The 21,292-nt window shown below is 44.1% G+C and overlaps 1 protein-coding gene across 10 annotated transcripts in view; it reads left to right on the top strand.

Annotated features, from left to right (window-relative positions):
• Nucleotides 1-21,292, top strand: part of LOC109429323 (ras-related and estrogen-regulated growth inhibitor) — a 279,937-nt gene that overhangs the window by 204,553 nt on the left and 54,092 nt on the right. The window contains exon 1 of one of the 10 annotated variants that reach the window (XM_062846769.1): nucleotides 14,102-14,117. The exons of the other annotated variants lie outside the window; for them this stretch is intronic. The gene's annotated coding sequence lies outside the window, so the exon portion shown is untranslated. Of the gene's footprint in view, nucleotides 1-14,101; nucleotides 14,118-21,292 lie in introns of those variants that run through there. 10 annotated transcript variants of the gene reach the window in all.

Raw genomic sequence — 21,292 nt, 5'->3', positions numbered from 1 at the left:
CAGGAAACTCGGTAAAGCTCTCGGAGAAATTTCTGAAGCAATTTTCAGAAATTTCCCGAAGGAATTTCATGAGGAACTTTTGTAGAAAAAAAGTCAAAGAGAAATTCTTGAAGCAATTTTCATAAATTTCCAGGAGGAATTTGATGGGGAACTTTTATAAACAAAAAAATAAATAAATATGCCAAACAGTTACTAGATAGATAGATGCATGAATAAATCATGCATGATTCCTGGAGAACTTACTGGTTGAATTTCATAGAACTTGTTTGAACAATATCCCACAGAAAATAAGTAAATGACTTTGTAGAGTGATACCAGAAGAAATTTCCTGCAGTTTTTCGTGGGAAATTGGTGGAGAAAATTCTAGAGGAATTCTGGAGCAATTTCCTGAAGTTTCCTGGAAGAATTCCATACAAAAAACTTAGCTCCTCTAAAGAATTCCAAAAGTTTTCCCAAGGAATTTCCATATCATTGAGGATAAATTGTAGGAAAAATTTCCAGAATTACATTACAAAGAAGATTTAAAGTTAATAAAAAAATAAGTTTTGGCAGAACAAGCAGTTATTCAGCTATCATTGATAGGTGGGAATTCCTGAAAAAAATGTTGAGAATTTCCTGGACGAATTTTCTGACGATTCCTGAAGGAATTTCATGGGAAACTCCTCAACATTTTTCAAAATAATTTCTCGTTATATCTAGAAAATTCCTGAGGAATTTCCAAAAGCGTTTTTGAGGAATTTCTAGGAATATCATGAAAGCTTTTCTGAGAAATTACCGGAATAATTTCCAGAAAAAAAAATCCTGAAAAAATATCCAGGAGAGTTCATGAAGAAATTTCCTTAGGTTTTCTTGGAAAAAGCCACGAAATAATGTCATAAGGAATGACTAAATCTATCCTGAGGAATTTACTTCAGAGAGATTCCTGAAAAAATCCTAGATCTAGAGATGTTTCCAGAGGAATTTTCGGATAAATCTTGTGAGGAATTTTTAGTGTATTTCTTGGTAAATTTCCTGAGGCAATTATGGAGGCATTTCCTGGTGAATTTCTGAAGGAATTTACAGAAAACAAAAATAATGTAGGCGTTTTCAGAGGTATTCCTGGACGAATTTCCAGAAGAATTTGTCGAGAAATTTCCAGACCAGTTTTTATGGGAATGCTCAAAAATAAATCGAAATCTCAGTTTTCAAGAAGAATTTCCAAAGAAATCCCTAAAGAAATTTTTTCGAGAATTTTCAAACAAGTCTCTAAAACAGTCATCAGAAGATTTCTGAAAAAAAAAACTGCTCAACAATCCTGGGGAAACGTTCCTGGCAAATACCTATATGCACTCTTGGAGCATTTCGTCATGTGGAAGTAGTTCATAATGAATTTATATACAAATTCTCTGAACAATTTCCAAAAAAATGAGGATTCCTGAGGAAATTACCAGAGAAATTTCTAAAGGAAACCCAAAGAAACTTCAGGAACTTACTGTAAGCAACTTCAATCTCCGGGCTAAGAAATTTCTCCAATAGGGACAATCTAGAAAAATTCCGTGATGTATTACAAATTCAGATGAATCCATGGCAAAATTTGCAAATAAATTCTTGTGTGTATCCCTGATGAAATTTCTTGAAGAATTTCTAGTGAATTTTAAGAATATCCAGAAAAGAAACTGATTGACTTTCTAAAGTAATACCTTGATAAATTTTGCGAAACATTTTATGTGGAATTTATGGGGATATTTCTAAAGAAACTCCCGCAGAAATTTTCTGAACATTTCAGATGAAATTCTATGACAATCTTGTGGAAGAATTTAGATAAAAATTCTACAAGTAGGTATTATTCATATAATTTCCTGCAGAATTTCCAGAGAAATTCCTGGAAAAAGTATCCAGAGGAGTCCCTCGAGGATTTTTTTGAGAATTTTTAAGGTGATTTTCCTGAGGAATTCCTGATGAAAATTTCTGTGGAATATCTGGATGGATTTCCAGATAAACTTCTGGATAAATTTCAGATTCAGATAAATCTTCGGTATTCAGGGAACCTACGCAAACTTCCTAAATAATTATTGAGCCAATTACCTGATTGATTTCTGAACGAATTTCCGGCTAAATTTTAAATAAACTCCTCGAAAGCTCCCTGAAAATTTGTGCATGACTCTCTATAGTAATACATAGAAAAAAATCATGAAGAATTTCAAGACACATGTCTATATAAGTTGTTTGAGATTTTTTTTGTAAATTTCTAGAGAAAATTCGTGAAGATTTTTATGGAAGAGCTTCTTAAGAAACTCTTGGTGGATTTTTCAGAGCTTTTGGAGGTATTTTCAGAAGAAATTTCTCGAGTAAAATGCAGGGAATTTCCTTAGGCACTTTTCAAACAGATCTTGAAGGAATATCCCTTAAAAAAAACTTTAAAGCATTTTCAAATGAATGCCTATCAGAATTTCCAGAAAAAAGTCCTAGAAGAATATCCAGGGAAGTTTCCAGACAAATTTCCGGGAGAATTGTCGAAAAAAAATGTGGGGGATTTCTAGCAGAAATTCACGACAAGTACCACAAAAAAATAGTAAACAACTAAAAAGGAAAAATTTCTTTATGAGCACCTGAGGAAAATTCCAGAAAAATGCTTGGAGTACTTTCCCGAGCAATATCTGGAGGAATTTTCAAAGGAATTTGTGAAAGAACTTCCAGAGAAGCTCCTGGAGTCATTTCAAATGAATTTTTGGGAGAAATTCCGTGATGTGTCGCATTTAATTTTCTGATAATTTCTTGTGAGAATTTTCTGATAAATTCCTGGATGGGTTTCTGAAAGAATTTCTAAACAAAATCTTGAAAAACCCCTGGAGAATTACTAGATGATGTTCTGGACTTATGCCTGGAAAAGTTTTTCAGGAATTTCCGTAGATATTTCTCGATGAATACCTGGAGGTATTTCACGTAAAACTACTGGAGTTTTTGTTGTGCAACTTGTGGAGTAGCTCGAAGCATGCTTCGAGTATTATTCTGAGAAATTTCGGTAGTAGTTCTTTATTTTTTAGGAGGAATTTCCCAAGGAATATCTGGATAAGTTGTCAAAGGAATTTGTGGAGGAGAAATCTTCAGGGATGCCCCTGGAGTAATTTCAAACTAATTTCTGAGAGAATTTTCTAAGAATTTCCTGGATATTTACTATTGAATTTTCTGAGGAGTTCTCATTGGAATTTTCTAATAAATTCGTGGAAATATTTCTAGAAGGGTTTAAAAAAATATTAAAAAATAAAATTCCTGGGAAATACTGTATCATTTTCGGAGCTCTTCATGAAACATTTCCGGAGCAATTTCTATATGAATTCCTGGACAATGTTTTTGAAACATCATGAAGGATTATCTTGAAAAATTTTTGTGAATTTTTTTTAGTAGCTTCTTCTGTGAAATTTTTTTAGTAGCTATTTCCAGAATGATTCCTAGAGGAATGTTTTATCTTTATAATCTACATTTTTGGCCAGTTCGTTTTATTAACCAGAACACTTGACTAATTGCTTTCGGAACTTAACTTCCCTTCCAAAGAAAGGATTCACATTTTGTGAGCTTGTCAGAAGTGGGATTCAATCTCAGGTCCTTGACGTGATGAGCATGTGCTCTAAACGTCCTACCAGGACCGCTTTATTTCTAGAAAAAAATCGAGAAAAATGAGAGAAATGTTATAGGAGCTCCTAAAAGAATAACCTGGAAAGTCCCTGGAGGAATTTCATGAGGAGTACCTTGAATCTATGGAGGAACTCGAAACAGAAATCGTGAAAGCATCTTCAACGATATTCATGACAGAATTTCTTGATGAATTTACAGAGCAGATCTTGTAAAAAAACCCATAAAAATTTTTAGAGAAATTATCAGTGATTGACGCATTTTCAGAGGGATTTTTTTTTGCAAATGTCTGAGAAATTCCTGAAATATTGTTCAGGGAATTTTCTGATATTCTTGGGAAAATTTCAGAGAAAATCCTGAACAAACTTTCTGAATTTCTGGCAGAATTCCCTGAGGAGCTTCTGGAGAAATTTCAGACTGAACTTCAGGAGCATTTCTTGAAATTCATATAAATCAGGAGAAATTTCATGAAAAAATCCTGTCCGTTGCCTTGAAGATTTTCATAAAAAAAAATTAAGCAATTTTTGGACAAATTCGTAGAGGAATCATCAGAAGCATTTTCTTAAAATTTACAAAGATATTTTGGGAAGAATTTTTAGAAGTATTCCTAGAAAATAAGCTTGGAAATTTTCTGCAGAAGTTTACTAAGAAAATCAGCGATTTTTTTAGAAATTTCAAGTAGCATAATTTTACTGGGTCTGCTTAATTCCTAGAAGCATTTTAGAAGGAATCTTGGGAAGTTCCTTGAGAAATTGTATATGGAGTACCTCGAATCTCTAGAGGAATTCGAAACAGAAATTATGAAGGCATCTTTAAAGATATTCCTGTAAGATTTTTTCCAGAGCAGATCTTGTAAGAATGGCCAGATTAATTACTGGAGATTTTATCAGTTGATTTTCTTAATGGGTTTATGGAGGAATGTCTGGATAAACTTCCAAAAGAGTTTTCGGATGCGTTTTTAAAGAGATTAATCAATTGTCAGGTTGATTAATTTTTAGAGAATTCCCTAAAATAATCAACAGGGAAATTTCCGAATATAAAATTTCTGTAAAATGTCTGGACAAACTTTCGGATCAATTCCTGAAAGAATTCCCTGAGTAGCACCAAAAGAAATTTGTGGTTGAATTCCAGGAGAATTTCTTGATAAACTTCAAAACCAAAAGCCAGGAGAAATTTTATGAGAAATTCCTGCAAATTTCCTGAGGATTTTCATGAGAAGCATTTGATGCAATATCTGGAAAACTTTTTCAGGAATATTTACAAGAGTTTTCAAAAAAACTTGAAAAAAGATATTTTGTGATGAACTTGCAGAATTATTCCTACAGAATATTCCCAGAGAAATTTCCTGTAAAACTAAAACTTTAGAGAAGATACTGGAGCATTTTATGAATGGATTTTTACCTAAATAAATTTCCTAAATAAATTTCGTTCATATTTTAAAATTTTTTAGATGAATTCCTTGATGAATATAAAACAGAAATCTAAAGTATCGCGGATAAAATCTTAAAAGTTTTCTGGAAGAGTCCCATTGAAATTACTAAAGATTAAACGTTAAACTGTGAGGTTAAAGAAAATATAATACAAATCGGTGGAAATTCTTTTAGATACAAAACAAAGTTGAAAAAAAATACAACTTAACAAGTTTTGTGGGCACCACCAATCTGAGGGTTTCCAATAGTATCGTGGAGCACAGCCACGGCTTAGAGTGTTTGCAGACGAACTTCTGCAGGAGTTCAGAAAAAATCCTGAAGAGTTGATGCGGGATGTTCCAGACAATAATTTCTTAGAAGAGCTTATTTCTTGAGAGAAATCCTAGACAGTTTCCTGATAAATTTCAACAGGTACATCGAATAAATACCGAATAACATCCCGGACGATTCCTAGATAATTTTTTAGAGTAATTCCTTTGCAAATTTCCTGAAAATTTTCTTCAAGAGTTTGTAGATTAGTTAATAGAAGACTTCCTGGAGAAATTATCAAAAAAAAAATCTCTAGAAATATCCAGAGAAACTCCCGAGGTGTTCATGAAGGAATTTGTTCCAGAATTTCTTCTGAAAGTTCTTGAGAAACATCAGTATTGATGTCCTGTGCAAATTCTGGAGAAAAATGTCTGATAAATTTATAGAAGAATTGCTGGGGAAATTCCTGTCAGAATTTCTATATAAATTGCTTTATGGATTTCCATAAAAATCCTAAAAATGCTTCCCAGTGAAAAAATCTTTGAAAGATATTTACTGCTGAAAGACTTTCCAGAGCAATTTCTGAAGGCATTTTGCTGGGATTTCTGAAGATATTTCATAAGAAATTACTGGGTGAATTCCCTGGGGTGCTTTTGGTAAAACTTCAAAAGATTTTCAACATAAATATCCAGAAAATTCCTTAATGTATTTGGCTGGAATTTCCGGAAAAACCGATGGTAGAATTTCCTGAGGAATTTTATAGAAGAATTTTTAAAGAAAGAAGAATTCCTTGATGAAATTATAGAGGAATTACCCGATAAACTATTTTGCGATTTCTAGAGTGATGAAGGAATATGTAAAGAAACGCCTGGAGAAATTTTCAGAAAATACAAAAAAAACTGTCTAAAAAATCCAAGGACTGATTTCTGGATGAGTTTCAGACAAAAACCCTTGAGGTATTTCCAGAAGAGTTCACAGAGAAATTTGTATAGGAACATTTTCAATAGAACTCTAAAAAAATCAGCGAAATTCCTGTAAAACTGTACAGGAGCAGTTTTGATAAATATCTGAGGAGAATCCTCCGAGGATTCTGAGGAGATTCCTCCAAGGTTTCTGTGGGGGATCCTCCGAAGATTCTATGGAGAACCCTCTGAGGATTCTGTGGAGAATCCTCCGAGGATTCTGTGGAGAACCCTCCGAGGATTCTGTGGAGAATCCTCCGAGGATTCTGTGGAGAATCCTCCGAGGATTCTGTGGAGAATCCTCCGAGGATTCTGTGGAGAATCCTCCGAGGATTCTGTGGAGAATCCTCCGAGGATTCTGTGGAGAATCCTCCGAGGATTCTGTGGAGAATGCTCCGAGGATTCTGTGGAGAATCCTCCGAGGATTCTGTGGAGAATCCTCCGAGGATTCTGTGGAGAATCCTCCGAGGATTCTGTGGAGAATCCTCCGAGGATTCTGTGGAGAATCCTCCGAGGATTCTGTGGAGAATCCTCCGAGGATTCTGTGGAGAATCCTCCGAGGATTCTGTGGAGAATCCTCCGAGGATTCTGTGGAGAATCCTCCGAGGATTCTGAGGAGAATCCTCCGAGCATTCTGTGGAGAATCCTCCGAGAATTCTGAGGAGAATCCCCCGAGAATTCTAAGTAGAATCTTTCGAGGATTCTGAGGAGAATCCTCTGAGGATTCTGTGGAGAATCCTCCGAAGATTATGTGGAAAATCCTCCGAGGATTCTGTGGAGAATCCTCCGAGGATTCTGTGGAGAATCCTCCGAGGATTCTGTGGAGAATCCTCCGAGGATTCTGTGGAGAATCCTCCGAGGATTCTGTGGAGAATCCTCCGAGGATTCTGTGGAGAATCCTCCGAGGATTCTGTGGAGAATCCTCCGAGGATTCTGTGGAGAATCCTCCGAGGATTCTGTGGAGAATCCTCCGAAGATTCTGTGGAGAATCCTCCGAGGATTCTGTGGAGAATCCTCCGAGGATTCTGTGGAGAATCCTCCGAGGATTCTGTGGAGAATCCTCCGAGGATTCTGTGGAGAATCCTCCGAGGATTCTGTGGAGAATCCTCCGAGGATTCTGTGGAGAATCCTCCGAGGATTCTGTGGAGAATCCTCCGAGGATTCTGTGGAGAATCCTCCGAGGATTCTGTGGAGAATCCTCCGAGGATTCTGTGGAGAATCCTCCGAGGATTCTGTGGAGAATCCTCCGAGGATTCTGTGGAGAATCCTCCGAGGATTCTGTGGAGAATCCTCCGAGGATTCTGTGGAGAATCCTCCGAGGATTCTGTGGAGAATCCTCCGAGGATTCTGTGGAGAATCCTCCGAGGATTCTGTGGAGAATCCTCCGAGGATTCTGTGGAGAATCCTCCGAGGATTCTGTGGAGAATCCTCCGAGGATTCTGTGGAGAATCCTCCGAGGATTCTGTGGAGAATCCTCCGAGGATTCTGTGGAGAATCCTCCGAGGATTCTGTGGAGAATCCTCCGAGAATTCTGTGGAGAATCCTCCGAGGATTCTGTGGAGAATCCTCCGAGGATTCTGTGGAGAATCCTCCGAGGATTCTGTGGAGAATCCTCCGAGGATTCTGTGGAGAATCCTCCGAGGATTCTGTGGAGAATCCTCCGAGGATTCTGTGGAGAATCCTCCGAGGATTCTGTGGAGAATCCTCCGAGGATTCTGTGGAGAATCCTCCGAGGATTCTGTGGAGAATCCTCCGAGGATTCTGTGGAGAATCCTCCGAGGATTCTGTGGAGAATCCTCCGAGGATTCTGTGGAGAATCCTCCGAGGATTCTGTGGAGAATCCTCCGAGGATTCTGTGGAGAATCCTCCGAGGATTCTGTGGAGAATCCTCCGAGGATTCTGAGGAGAATCCTCCGAGGATTCTGAGGAGAATCCTCCGAGGATTCTGAGGAAAATCCTCCGAGGATTCTGAGGAAAATCCTCCGAGGATTCTGAGGAGAATCCTCCGATGATTCTGTGGAGAATCCTCCGAGGATTCTGTGGAGAATCCTCCGAGGATTCTGTGGAGAATCCTCCGAGGATTCTGTGGAGAATCCTCCGAGGATTCTGTGGAGAATCCTCCGAGGATTCTGAGGAGAATCCTCCGAGGATTCTGAGGAGAATCCTCCGAGGATTCTGAGGAGAATCCTCCGAGGATTCTGAGGAGAATCCTCCGAGGATTCTGAGGAGAATCCTCCGAGGATTCTGAGGAGAATCCTCCGAGGATTCTGAGGAGAATCCTCCGAGGATTCTGAGGAGAATCCTCCGAGGATTCTGAGGAGAATCCTCCGAGGATTCTGAGGAGAATCCTCCGAGGATTCTGAGGAGAATCCTCCGAGGATTCTGAGGAGAATCCTCCGAGGATTCTGAGGAGAATCCTCCGAGGATTCTGAGGAGAATCCTCCGAGGATTCTGAGGAGAATCCTCCGAGGATTCTGAGGAGAATCCTCCGAGGATTCTGAGGAGAATCCTCCGAGGATTCTGAGGAGAATCCTCCGAGGATTCTGAGGAGAATCCTCCGAGGATTCTGAGGAGAATCCTCCGAGGATTCTGAGGAGAATCCTCCGAGGATTCTGAGGAGAATCCTCCGAGGATTCTGAGGAGAATCCTCCGAAGATTCTGAGGAGAATCCTCCGAGGATTCTGAGGAGAATCCTCCGAGGATTCTGAGGAGAATCCTCCGAGGATTCTGAGGAGAATCCTCCAATGATTCTGAGAAGAATCCTTCAAGGATTCTGTGGAAAATCCTCCGTGTAATCTTGGGAGAATCCTCCGAGGATTCTGTGGAGAATCCTCCGATGATTCTGTGGAGAATCCTCCGAGGATTCTGTGGAGAATCCTCCGAGGATTCTGTGGAGAATCCTCCGAGGATTCTGTGGAGAATCCTCCGAGGATTCTGTGGAGAATCCTCCGAGGATTCTGTGGAGAATCCTCCGAGGATTCTGTGGAGAATCCTCCGAGGATTCTGAGGAGATTCCTTCGAGGATTCTGTGGAGAATCCTCCGAGGATTCTGTGGAGATTTTATGGTTGTTCTTACCACAAAAAACGGGTGATTTCCTACGTTGTGTCCTTTTTTTAGCGTTTCCACCCACAGGACGACGTTGACGACTGGCAATTAGGTAGCAGCACACAGGTAAGTCACTTTTCTTAATTTTCTTCCTTTTTTACAGGTTCCACAGGACAAGATGACGGCGAGCACCACAGACACGGATGAAACCACGAAAACGAACTTCCTTAACAGGCCACAAAACTCAACCAATTACTTATTTCCTATGCATTTTATTTTCCACAGACAGTACAACAAATTTTGTTCCGAACTTCTATCTTCTTTATTCTTTCTAGTTATACTTCTGCTCTTCAAGCGAACCCAAACACCTGTGGAGAATCCCCCGAGGATTCTGTGGAGAATCCTCCGAGGATTCTGTGGAGAATCCTCCGAGGATTCTGTGGAGAATCCTCCGATGATTCTGCGGAGAATCCTCCGAGGATTCTGTGGAGAATCCTCCGAGGATTCTGTGGAGAATCCTCCGAGGATTCTGTGGAGAATCCTCCGATGATTCTGTGGAGAATCCTCCCAGGATTCTGTGGAGAATCCTCCGAGGATTCTGTGGAGAATCCTCCTAGGATTCTATGGAGAATATTCCGAGGGTTCTGAACATGGGAGGGTTCCTTTCTTGCAATGGATGGCTATGAGAGTTAAAGCCATCCATTGCAAGAAAGGAACCCTCCCACTTTAGGTGACCAGATCCAACCTTTTCCGTTGAACCCGCTTCGAAGTATGAAAACAAAACGCAACAATAAACGAAACGAATGATGTTCCGAATCGAGACACCACGCGGGGCCCATACGTGTATGTCACTTGCTGCCTCGCATCGAGTCGCTATCAAATTTCCAACTACATATTACAAAACCCCATCAGCCAGCACACAACGGTGCAGTGACTGGCATCAAAGTGGCAACTACTACTGATTCAGCAAATCCAAGGTCAAGGAACTAACCGCCAGTCAGTCGCGGAACAGGAAATTTTCCTCCATAGAGACACGTGGTGGGTATCGCGTTCGCTTGCTAGAGTCGAGGTAGAACACCAGCTGTGCGAAAGTTCTATACCATCCGCCCTATGGCGGGTGTGATGCATTGAGTCATTACCACGTTAAATGGCATCGGTCCTCCTTTTTGTGAGTTGCCCGCGCACACTCATGAAAGCAAGCATGCCGTTTGAAAACTTATGGTGATTACAATTATTTATTTTGAAACATTCACCGATGAACGATAGAACATCCATTGCGGGCCAACTCTCTGGATGGTTGCTTGCTACGCAGTTAATGAACAAGCATAGAGTTCAAGGGGTGTCTCAAACAGTGACCATCTGGAAACTGAGACAATTGAGATCTTAAGACACGAAGAATGATAATCTTGGGCTGGCCAAAAACCACGTAGCCCTTTGTATAACTTTTGACTCACTTCCCCTTCGTAAGCTTATTGTTGATTCTTATGCCCGGCAGATGAATCGAAACATCAATCGCAGACGGAGCTCTAAAGGGGAGATTTCTAGCAACGGGACCGTAAAAACCTTTCCTCCTTCAAAACAGAAAATTTCAACCCGCACCCAGTACCACATCTAGTCATTTTCCTATATCATGACTCTCTGAAAACCATTCGAGTTGTAACTGTCAAGGTGCCTCCAATTGGATGGCACGTGACGCCCGTAACAAACCGAACATCAACCAGATGCAGTTCTTTCTTTCTCCGAATCACCAATCAACGGAACACCACAGAGCACACTTGCTAAATCTTGTGTATGTAGATTGTAGGCACACCGTAGGACGGAGTGATATTTACTGGATACTTCTGTTGAGCGTTTAAAAGCAGCTAAAACAGCCGGCCGAGGCGGTAAACGCGCGGATATTCGAGACGGAGTTGAGGGTTCGATTCCTGGTCGATCCCGCAACTTTTCGTACTAGAAATGAATATGGTTTTCCGGTAAACCTTTTGAGGCTGATACGCGCAATGCCGTATAAGTTGAAATCAAGAATCCCATCTCTTACCAATCTCGTTGTTGCTTCTTTTTTTCAAAAATTCAATTCAATTCAACCCCAACTTACGGTACACCAATTTGACTACCACCAGCCATTTATTTATTTAGAAATCCAAATCTGCCCATTGAACTAGCGAGCGCGACTAGCCAGTGTTGACTGCAAGCGCACTTGCGCTCGCACCTTCTCTAGTCAATCTGTCCAATCGGAGTGAATTAAATAAATAAATTTACATATTTGAACCCATCTTGGTTCACAGAATCCCATCCCATCAGCAGTGCAGCAGCAAGTGACATCGTTGCGTCTGGAAGTGGTGATCCAGATTCCGGCGCCCCGTCTAGCCCAAGTCTATGGTGTTGTCGTCCAAATCCTGTCCAAGTCTGGGTTGTAAAACTGTCCCAAACTAGATCACCAGCAGTTCGATCCTCCCGCTTTTTATCAGATATCAGGAGGGTGGCAGACGAGAAGGCAACTGACGAAAAGCAATCGATTTATAAACTGAAGATGTTGGCATTCCGATCGTCGTCTGTTGTCGTTCGTACGTTAAGATGAGGGATTTGGTGTTAAATGTACCGAAGTCTTGTAAAGGCTTTCTGCAAATCCTGGAAGTACTTTCCGAGAAACCTTGGAAGGGCTTCCCCTCCGGAAGCCTTGGAAGGGCTTCCCCTCCGGAAGTCTTGGAAGGGCTTCCCCTCCGGAAGCCTTGGAAGGGCTTCCCCTCCGGAAGCCTTGGAAGGGCTTCCCCTCCGGAAGCCTTGGAAGGGCTTCCCCTCCGGAAGCCTTGGAAGGGCTTCCCCTCCGGAAGCCTTGGAAGGGCTTCCCCTCCGGAAGCCTTGGAAGGGCTTCCCCTCCGGAAGCCTTGGACGGGCTTCCCCTCCGGAAGCCTTGGAAGGGCTTCCCCTCCGGAAGCCTTGGAAGGGCTTCCCCTCCGGAAGCCTTGGAAGGGCTTCCCCTCCGGAAGCCTTGGAAGGGCTTCCCCTCCGGAAGCCTTGGAAGGGCTTCCCCTCCGGAAGCCTTGGAAGGGCTTCCCCTCCGGAAGCCTTGGAAGGGCTTCCCCTCCGGAAGCCTTGGAAGGGCTTCCCCTCCGGAAGTCTTGGAAGGGCTTCCCCTCCGGAAGCCTTGGAAGGGCTTCCCCTCCGGAAGTCTTGGAAGGGCTTCCCCTCCGGAAGCCTTGGAAGGGCTTCCCCTCCGGAAGCCTTGGAAGGGCTTCCCCTCCGGAAGCCTTGGAAGGGCTTCCCCTCCGGAAGCCTTGGAAGGGCTTCCCCTCCGGAAGCCTTGGAAGGGCTTCCCCTCCGGAAGCCTTGGAAGGGCTTCCCCTCCGGAAGCCTTGGACGGGCTTCCCCTCCGGAAGCCTTGGAAGGGCTTCCCCTCCGGAAGCCTTGGAAGGGCTTCCCCTCCGGAAGCCTTGGAAGGGCTTCCCCTCCGGAAGCCTTGGAAGGGCTTCCCCTCCGGAAGCCTTGGAAGGGCTTCCCCTCCGAAAGCCTTGGAAGGGCTTCCCCTCCGGAAGCCTTGGAAGGGCTTCCCCTCCGGAAGCCTTGGAAGGGCTTCCCCTCCGGAAGCCTTGGAAGGGCTTCCCCTCCGGAAGCCTTGGAAGGGCTTCCCCTCCGGAAGCCTTGGAAGGGCTTCCCCTCCGAAAGCCTTGGAAGGGCTTCCCCTCCGGAAGCCTTGGAAGGGCTTCCCCTCCGGAAGCCTTGGAAGGGCTTCCCCTCCGGAAGCCTTGGAAGGGCTTCCCCTCCGGAAGCCTTGGAAGGGCTTCCCCTCCGGAAGCCTTGGAAGGGCTTCCCCTCCGGAAGCCTTGGAAGGGCTTCCCCTCCGGAAGCCTTGGAAGGGCTTCCCCTCCGGAAGCCTTGGAAGGGCTTCCCCTCCGGAAGCCTTGGAAGGGCTTCCCCTCCGGAAGCCTTGGAAGGGCTTCCCCTCCGGAAGCCTTGGAAGGGCTTCCCCCTGGAAGCCTTAGAAGGGCTTGCCCGAGAAGACTAAAACAAATCATTTCCACGTAGAGCACTTTTCACATCGATCTCCCCTACGGCGACGACCGACGGCGTGATTTAAATTACTACCGCACGCTACTATTTCTAGGTTATAGCACAAGGAGAAGACGCGCACTGAACTGACTGCAGCAGAGTGCAGCGGCGACACAAGGCAAGATGCTGATTGCACTGAATAATGCTGTTGATCGGTGCTGCCGGTGCTGCTCTCCACTCCTTCCGTCCGGCGATGCGATGGAAGGCGCTGGCTGGGTTATGTCTTGTTTAGGAATATTTTAATGTTATCATTTTATCGCTTCGTTTGCGAGTATTAAATACTTGTCGACGGAGACAACGACGACGACGATGAAGCTGGGTGTAGAGCGTAGTATTTCGTTACAATTCGACCATCGCGATATGGAGTGGCGGTGCGGTGAGATGTGTGGTGTGTTCGGTTGACACCCGATAGCTCGGTCTAGGTTAAGGTTTCCTTGTAGATTGTACCGAGATTGCAGATGATTTGCATGCGGGTGTGCTAGCGGGGGTTGATGTGGCTTAGAGGGAAGCTCATAGTAATGGGATTGTAAGTACTGGTTTGATCTTTCTTGTGAGAACGCATTACATGCGGTTGTGAGCTTGAAAATAAACCATTTATTGCGTTTCCTAGAGTGTGTGGTTAGGTAGGATGATTTGGTTCTGATTCAGAGCAATACATTCTGATTATCCTATGTTGAGCAAATTCAAATAGTTGGTTATGCATAAAATTAATTAACACGCTTTTTCTTATCTCTTCTTTTCAGATAAACGGACTAAGACAACTACTTATTTACTGTACAGCTGCTGGCGATTGCTACATTACATTGTAGATCCTTGGCGTGTATCTGGCGGCAACCAGGCGAGATCTTTAATAAATTATTCTTGAGATCCTTGACGGATTCCTAAAAAACCATTGCTACCTTTTGCCTCCTTAAAGTCGATGCACAGTGATGCGTTAACTGTATTTCTTAAGGATTCCACCTAAATTGAGAATCTGGGCCGTTGTCAACTGGCCGTCGTTGAAGCCGGCTCTATGATTGTCCAAGATCATATTTGCTTAAGATCTTCCGGCATCTATGAAGATGAGCTGGTACTCGGTAGGAAGCATTCTTGTCGCCTTTCTTTTTTATACTGGTATGACCTTCGTATACGACTCCGATACCTTAGACCTTTGAATGGCAGAGCGCCTCCCAAAATACCTTGTCATTGAGGTATGATGTCTTCCACCTGCGAGGGCTTGGCCTTGGCCTAGCCGACTTTTCTTCTACCCGCTACCTGCTGTTCAGCGTCGTCCCCGCTGTGAAAGCACTCACATCAACGCTCTCGTCAAGGACCTCTTTTTTTTCCTTCTGAACCATAGGGGGATAAATCTGCTCAACAGACACCCTAACAGGAAGGTTAGGGTAGTGTGGGGTTAAGGCCGTCTTCTACAACACTAGTAAAAGCCAGGACTACTCTCTCCTCGACCCACTAAAACACATCCTATGGTCGCCAAACCCTACGTCTCTCCGGAACCACCAAGAAGGTATTGCTTCAGAGAGGGGCTAGTGCATATCGCACCCACAAGGTTAGCTGCGTAGCCTAGCAGCAACGAACATCGATGACTCGCTCTGGAGAGTCCATCACGGTAACATGCTGGCGCTTAGCCAGTTTCCCGAGTGGTCCTCGCCACTCCCTTTGTCCTCGGAAGGCGGGCAGGATCAACCCCGCCCGCGCCCAACTGCTTTGGAGACATCAAGAACTGATGCCCACGTGCAACCCGATCTGACCTGCTGAAGGCAAGGGTAGCACTACCCTTCAGGCCCTATCAGCTGCACCAGAAGGTTGTTGACAGCAGGGTCTCCACCTTCCCCGACACTTAATCGCTGTAAGGGTCGATCTCGACCGCAGGGCACCGGTATGACCTACGAAGCCGACTTCGAACCCCTGGACCACCTCTTGTACTGCATCTGGACTAGCCATTCTGCGAGTCCACGCGCCACCTCCTCTGTAGCTCCCAGACGATATGGGTGATAGCCGTTGAAACGGCGTTCCAGCTAACCTCATCCCTACACATCCTCTGGACCAAATTGTCCGGAGTTGTGTCCACCCCGCATGTGGCAAGCATGCGGTCACGCATTGTGCGAAAACGCGGGTACACGAACAAAACGTGTTCCGCCGTTTCCTCTAAACCATTGCACACTGGGCATTCGGGAGAATCCGATCCCCTCCAACATCTCTGGAGATTGCTCTGTAGGAGCCATCACACCTCTCGTCTTGGCCATAACGATCATGTAGGCGTCACCCCACGGGTTCGTATTGGCACTCTGACAGAGACCCTCAAAGCAGGCCTTTTTGCTTGCTCTTATCTCGGTCTTAAGAGCGGCTTTTGCAGCGGCGAACACCACCCGCCGTTCGTTTCGCTCTTCCTCTGATCGTGCTCGCTGCATCCGCCGCCTAGCCCGTAGGCAGGCGCAGCGCAGGTCCGCAATCGCGTCGGTCTACCAGTAAGCCGGTGGCCTCCCATTTCTAGGGTGGACTCGCCTAGGCATGGTCGCATCACACGCACGTACGTCAAGGACCTCTTCCGCCAGGCATTTGTAGACGGCGCCCTTGCTTTGCTCGTCGCGCTTGATCTCGAGGATCATTACACCTGTGCAAGTTCGTCTAATACTGCGCACGTCGACTCACAGATCCACGAGTTTGACATCGCTCTTCATCGCCTTCAAGACTTCGAAGTACTTGGACTGTGCAATCTAGATGACGAGCATGTCACCATTCTCGCACTTGGCACCTTCTACGTCTCCTAGGTTTGGTGTTCCTACGCTCCGCATATCCTGCAGTTTCTTCTTCCTCCTCTTTCATTCAACTATGGTATAAAGGGGGCCCTCCCCATTACCCGCTCTAACTTGTGGTTTCAGTTTCCTTCAATCCAGGACGGGCTGGCCTTTTCAGGCCCACCCTTCCCGTCTTTACGAGACGCCTGGCTGGGATCCGACTTGCCGGCTCTACTACCGACTACCGACTTTCAAGAATAACAGCCGCCCAGCCATCCGGGCTCCGCTTGGTGGCTCCTCATTTGACGGCTGCCTCACACGCTTCTGCGATTGCCGCGATTGTCGTAAGCGATTGCATTCGTTACACTTTTGGGGCTACCCACAAATTCAAAGGCCTCCGTCTGGGTAGACTGTGGAACCTTCGACTTCACGGGCTCTGCCGCAGCCGTAGTTTCCATGAGTTTCGCATGGTCTTGCATGGCTGCCGTCATTGACTTTCAAAGTCTGAGCAGGGTCTGTTTGGATCCTTGCTGATGTTGGACCTCGAGGACACAAAGTTAATTGAGGAGTCAAACCACCTCCATCGCAGAGAACCCATCTCTATTCTTGTTGATGGCAGCTTTCTACTTCTCCTTCTGCTTTTCTTTAAAAAGACCTAACTAGCCCACTCCTCGCGAAGGGATTGAGCTCCATTACGCCACTACCGCTACCACTAGGATATTCATTGTTATTTGTATTCAATTTGAATCCTACGAGTATCACGGGAAGAAAGGTCCGCCATTCCAGAGCCCTGCATGAACGCGATAAGGGTCGCTTTACACCTTGAATTGGGTTACCCCGTTTGGTGAACTCTTACCACCGGAATAGGTCATCCGTAGTTCTCTTCATAGACGGTAACTACACGGCAGCCATATCGTAGTATGGCTCGAATCTACAGCCGAGCTGTTTGGCATGATCTTCGGTAACGCCAAGGTTCACCCAGCTGCTTCAATGATCGTTTGGAGTTGATCATGCACTCACTCGTGATGACCACACTTGTTCCTTGGACTTGTGAATATTTGCGAAATTCCATCTGTAGCGGCCTCATCCAATCCTCTGTTATATCCATCGAATGCACCACGCCACGGTCAACTGCACTTCCGCCATCCTTAACACGCCGTCGTACGCTGCGTTTATTATTACCAAGCCCACGATTGACCCCTAAGTATCCCCGTGGTGATGTTGCAGCGCATATCTCCAACCTCGGTGTAATAGATAAGCACCCTGTTTCGGAAGTAGCTCTCCATGATCCGGTACTGCGGGACTCCATGGCTATGGCGGTTTTACAGTAGTGCCTTAGTTGACACTTTTGAACACATTCTTCACGTCTAGCGTGACAACCGCGCAGACACGGATTCCCCTTTGCTTTTTTTGAGCGTTACCTTGATTAATTACGTTACCTCATCGATTCGTCCTTTCCGGAAGCCAAATTGATTGTCCGAGAGCCCATAGTTAACTGACCTCTCAGTAATCATCTCCAGCAGCTTCCCGGCAGTGTACAGAAGGCTGATTGGTCTTTACGGCTTCCACAATCCTTTGTAGCATCTCGGGGGAAAGCTTTGTGATGCCTACAAGACTTTTGTTCTGGTCTTGACTATTCTGTAGGCCTTCCTCCAGGGATTCGTTTTGGCTAACTGACACAAATTACCGAAGCGTGACTTAATTTCCTGCCAATTTAGCCGCATTGCAGGCCTCATTTCACTCCGTTCTACCCTTATCGGTGAAAGCTCTTTGCATCCGTCTCCTATAGCTCCTAGGCAGAATGGGCAGAGACCTGCAATTTCCGGGCACTGGTGGGCAGGTACTCGTTCTTTGGTAGGTATCTTCTTGGCATTTCGACATCGCACGCGTGACAATGGGCTCCGACTAGACAGCTTGTCGGTGTTACCCTCCGTGAACAATCATTCCACAAATGTCGGCTCGTGGGAGCACGAGGTAAGACATGCCCGGTGGCTATCGATGACCCTCGGCTGTAGCCTTCTTCGAAGATCTTCCGTGTTTAACCGTGATTTACCGAATCGCTAGATGGTCATTGTGCGTGTACCTATTGTTGAGTACTGTGTGTGTATCCAAAGCCTGAGTTAGGGATCAGATGCGGACTTCAAAAGGTTACACCATTCATACTGTAGGTATTTTGTCGCCAACGTTCGCGAAGTTCACAAACAGGTCATACTTCCGAGAAGTTAGTTAGTTATGCGCAACCTCATTTAAACTCCCAGACATTGAAGTCTCCACCGATGTCAACATGACTCAATCGGACTAGTGCGCTGGATAACGAATCTATACCCAAGCAACACACATGTTATAATAGAGTTACGACAGCGCAAGTTTTGGTCGTATAGAAGTTTATTTTACGTAATTCTAACATTGTGTTGAAATAACGTAGAATAAACTTCTATACAACCAAAACTTGCGCTGTCGTAACTTTTATATAACATGTGTGTTACTTGGGTAGTGGACGAGGACAGTCCTATAGACCATTTGGGGTCATAGCTTCTCCAGTAGTACACCCCGTTGATGTTCGCTATTGCGAACCCCTAGTAGGACGATATCTGTACTTGTCTCCAAGACTGACTACCACAGCAATTGTTGTGCGGCCTCACAGTTACTTAGGGTCAGCTGTGTAACCTGCAATATCGCCGGCTGTTAGGTCCTCCCGTGTTCCGGAGCATTAAGACCCATCCATCGCGTCGTATGGCCCTTGTTCGCGGTGCAAATCAGGCATTTTTCTGCTGAGTGCAACATCTACCTCGTACTGCTGCTTAAGAGCGACTGCGAGCTCATCGGTGTAGATGATCTCATCCAGGTTTTTACGCTGGATAGTCGTCTCCATCGTCATGGTTCTCACCTGCACCTTCTCGCCCAGGACCTCCTGGGCTAGTGCCTTATAGAAGGTGTCCTTTTGGCTGCCTATTTTTTCAGCACCAGCATCACTCTCTCGGGTGATCCAATTTGCCGGCCAGAGATGGAATCCTCCTCAGAGCAAAACAAGAGAACAAAAAATCTGCACCACGCTCCCGCATCCAATGCCAGAGCGGCTTCTCTCGGTTTCTTTCACCTTCCTGCTTGCAGCTTGTGACACCGAAACATGTGCGGATTTGTTTGCACAAAAAAGTGCGTTTGCTCAAAATTGAGGCACTTTGTGCACCGGGAGTTAACATAAATATGATTATGCTCATAAAATCAATAATTAACCAGCGCACAAGTATTTATGTATGCAATTGTGTCATGCAATGCGAATGCGAACGATCATACCGCGCAAAACGCCGGTGAAATTGTCGAACAACTTTGCGGGAGCCTCAAAAATGATGCACAAAAATGATTCTCTTTGTGCTGATGTTTGTGGTTCGACGTTTCTCTTTGTTTTCGCATGCTTCCTCCTTGCGCTACGCTCCCGCACAAATGATAGCGGTGGGAGCGTACAAAGATAAAGAGAACAAAAACATGCATTTGAGGCACATTGCGGGAGCAAATGACAAGCCTGATGCCGGCTATATGTATCCGTCCTCCAGTCAGAGACTGTCTGACACAGCAGTTGCTGGGCTGCGTCACTGCACTGTGCAGTGATTTGGGCTTAGCGACCTTACCTGCACTATGATTTTTTTTTTCATTTGACGCTGAAGGGTCGTTCTTGCTGGAATTTCTTTCGTTCTTCTTAAAACTTCTAGAAAATTGTCCAAGATTACCAGGATTACACTGCCAGAAATTCCTTGGAGTACTCTTTCAGGATTTATCATAAAAAATATATCTTTGTCCATGGATTTTTATGAAATGCCCGCCAGAATTTTCCTTGGAACTTCTTCACAAGTTTTTCAAGAAATTTCTCAAATGATTCTTTTTTAAACTGGTCCACAGGTTTCCTAAGAAAAATTTCTTCCGAAATACACACCTTCCTTTTGATTTATTTTCCAGATTTTTTTTCCAATTATGTTCTCAACAAATCCTGCATAAATTACTCCAGAACCTATTCCTTAGCATTTTTCAAGAAATTTTCCTGCAAATACATGCAGAAGGTTTTGAAGTTCTTCCAGGATTATTTTTTTCAAAGATAGCTTTAAAAATTAATATTTTTTATTTATTCAGTGGTTCTCTGAAAAATTCCTTCATGATATTTTTTTTTGTTTCCGCAGGACCTCTTTCAGAAATTTCTCCAGGTAGGGTAGAAGCTTCAATTTTAGATAGTACGGAATTTTGGCTATAGTGCGCTATTCAGCCTGTTGCGATCTAATTCGGCATAAATTTATTTTTTACTAGTAGATCCTAATACTATATGATGATTACAGCTGTGAAAACCTATGTTACAAAAATAAAAGAAAATTAATTATTATAAAGGATTAACGCATCACGATACACAAAGAACCTTACAAATGCACAAATTAGGAACATCTCAAATTGACGCAGCACAACACATAACATAAATGTGCCCTGTTATCCAGATGGATAACTCCTTCCGATCACAGGATGACGAGGTTTCATTTATTGATTTGGGTCCGTCAGTCATCCTGGAATTGTATTTTTGTTGGCAGTATGCCTTTTAGTTCACAGAATTTGATGCTGTATTCATAGCTTGGTTTTGTCTAGGAAAACTTATCCTAATCGGGCATCCCGTTTCGGGTTTCGATACTAGAGCTCTATAACTTGAAGTCTGTGTCAGGGAAAGGTTTACGTCTCTAATATTTAATCGCGACACGAAATGGCCTGAATGTTGGCAATCGACATAGGATTGCAATTCATGTACCTCTATTTTGTTAGAACCTTATAAATGTTAATTAATAAAAGGCGAATATTTACAAGTTAAAATTCAACATATAACACAAAGGACGCACTAATATTAAACTTTGAACACATTAAACAATTATTCTGTTTTATTAATGTAACAAATATTTATACCCGTAACACCTAATGGGCCCATATACCCGAGGCGGTAAACGCACGGGTATTCAGCATGACCATGCTGAGGGTGACGGGTTCGATTCCCGGTCGGTCCAGGATCTTTTCGTAAAGGAAATTTCCTTGACTTCCTTGGGCATAGAGTATCTTCGGGCCTGCCACACGATATACACATGCAAAATGGTCATTGGCAGAGGAAGCTCTCAGTTAATAACTGTGGAAGTGCTCATAGAACACTAAGCTGAGAAGCAGGCTTTGTCCCAGTGAGGACGTTACGCCAAGAAG

Source organism: Aedes albopictus, chromosome 1 (assembly GCF_035046485.1).
Source record: "Aedes albopictus strain Foshan chromosome 1, AalbF5, whole genome shotgun sequence".
NCBI lineage: Eukaryota > Metazoa > Arthropoda > Insecta > Diptera > Culicidae > Aedes > Aedes albopictus.
This window is presented reverse-complemented; position numbering and strand designations above follow the sequence as displayed.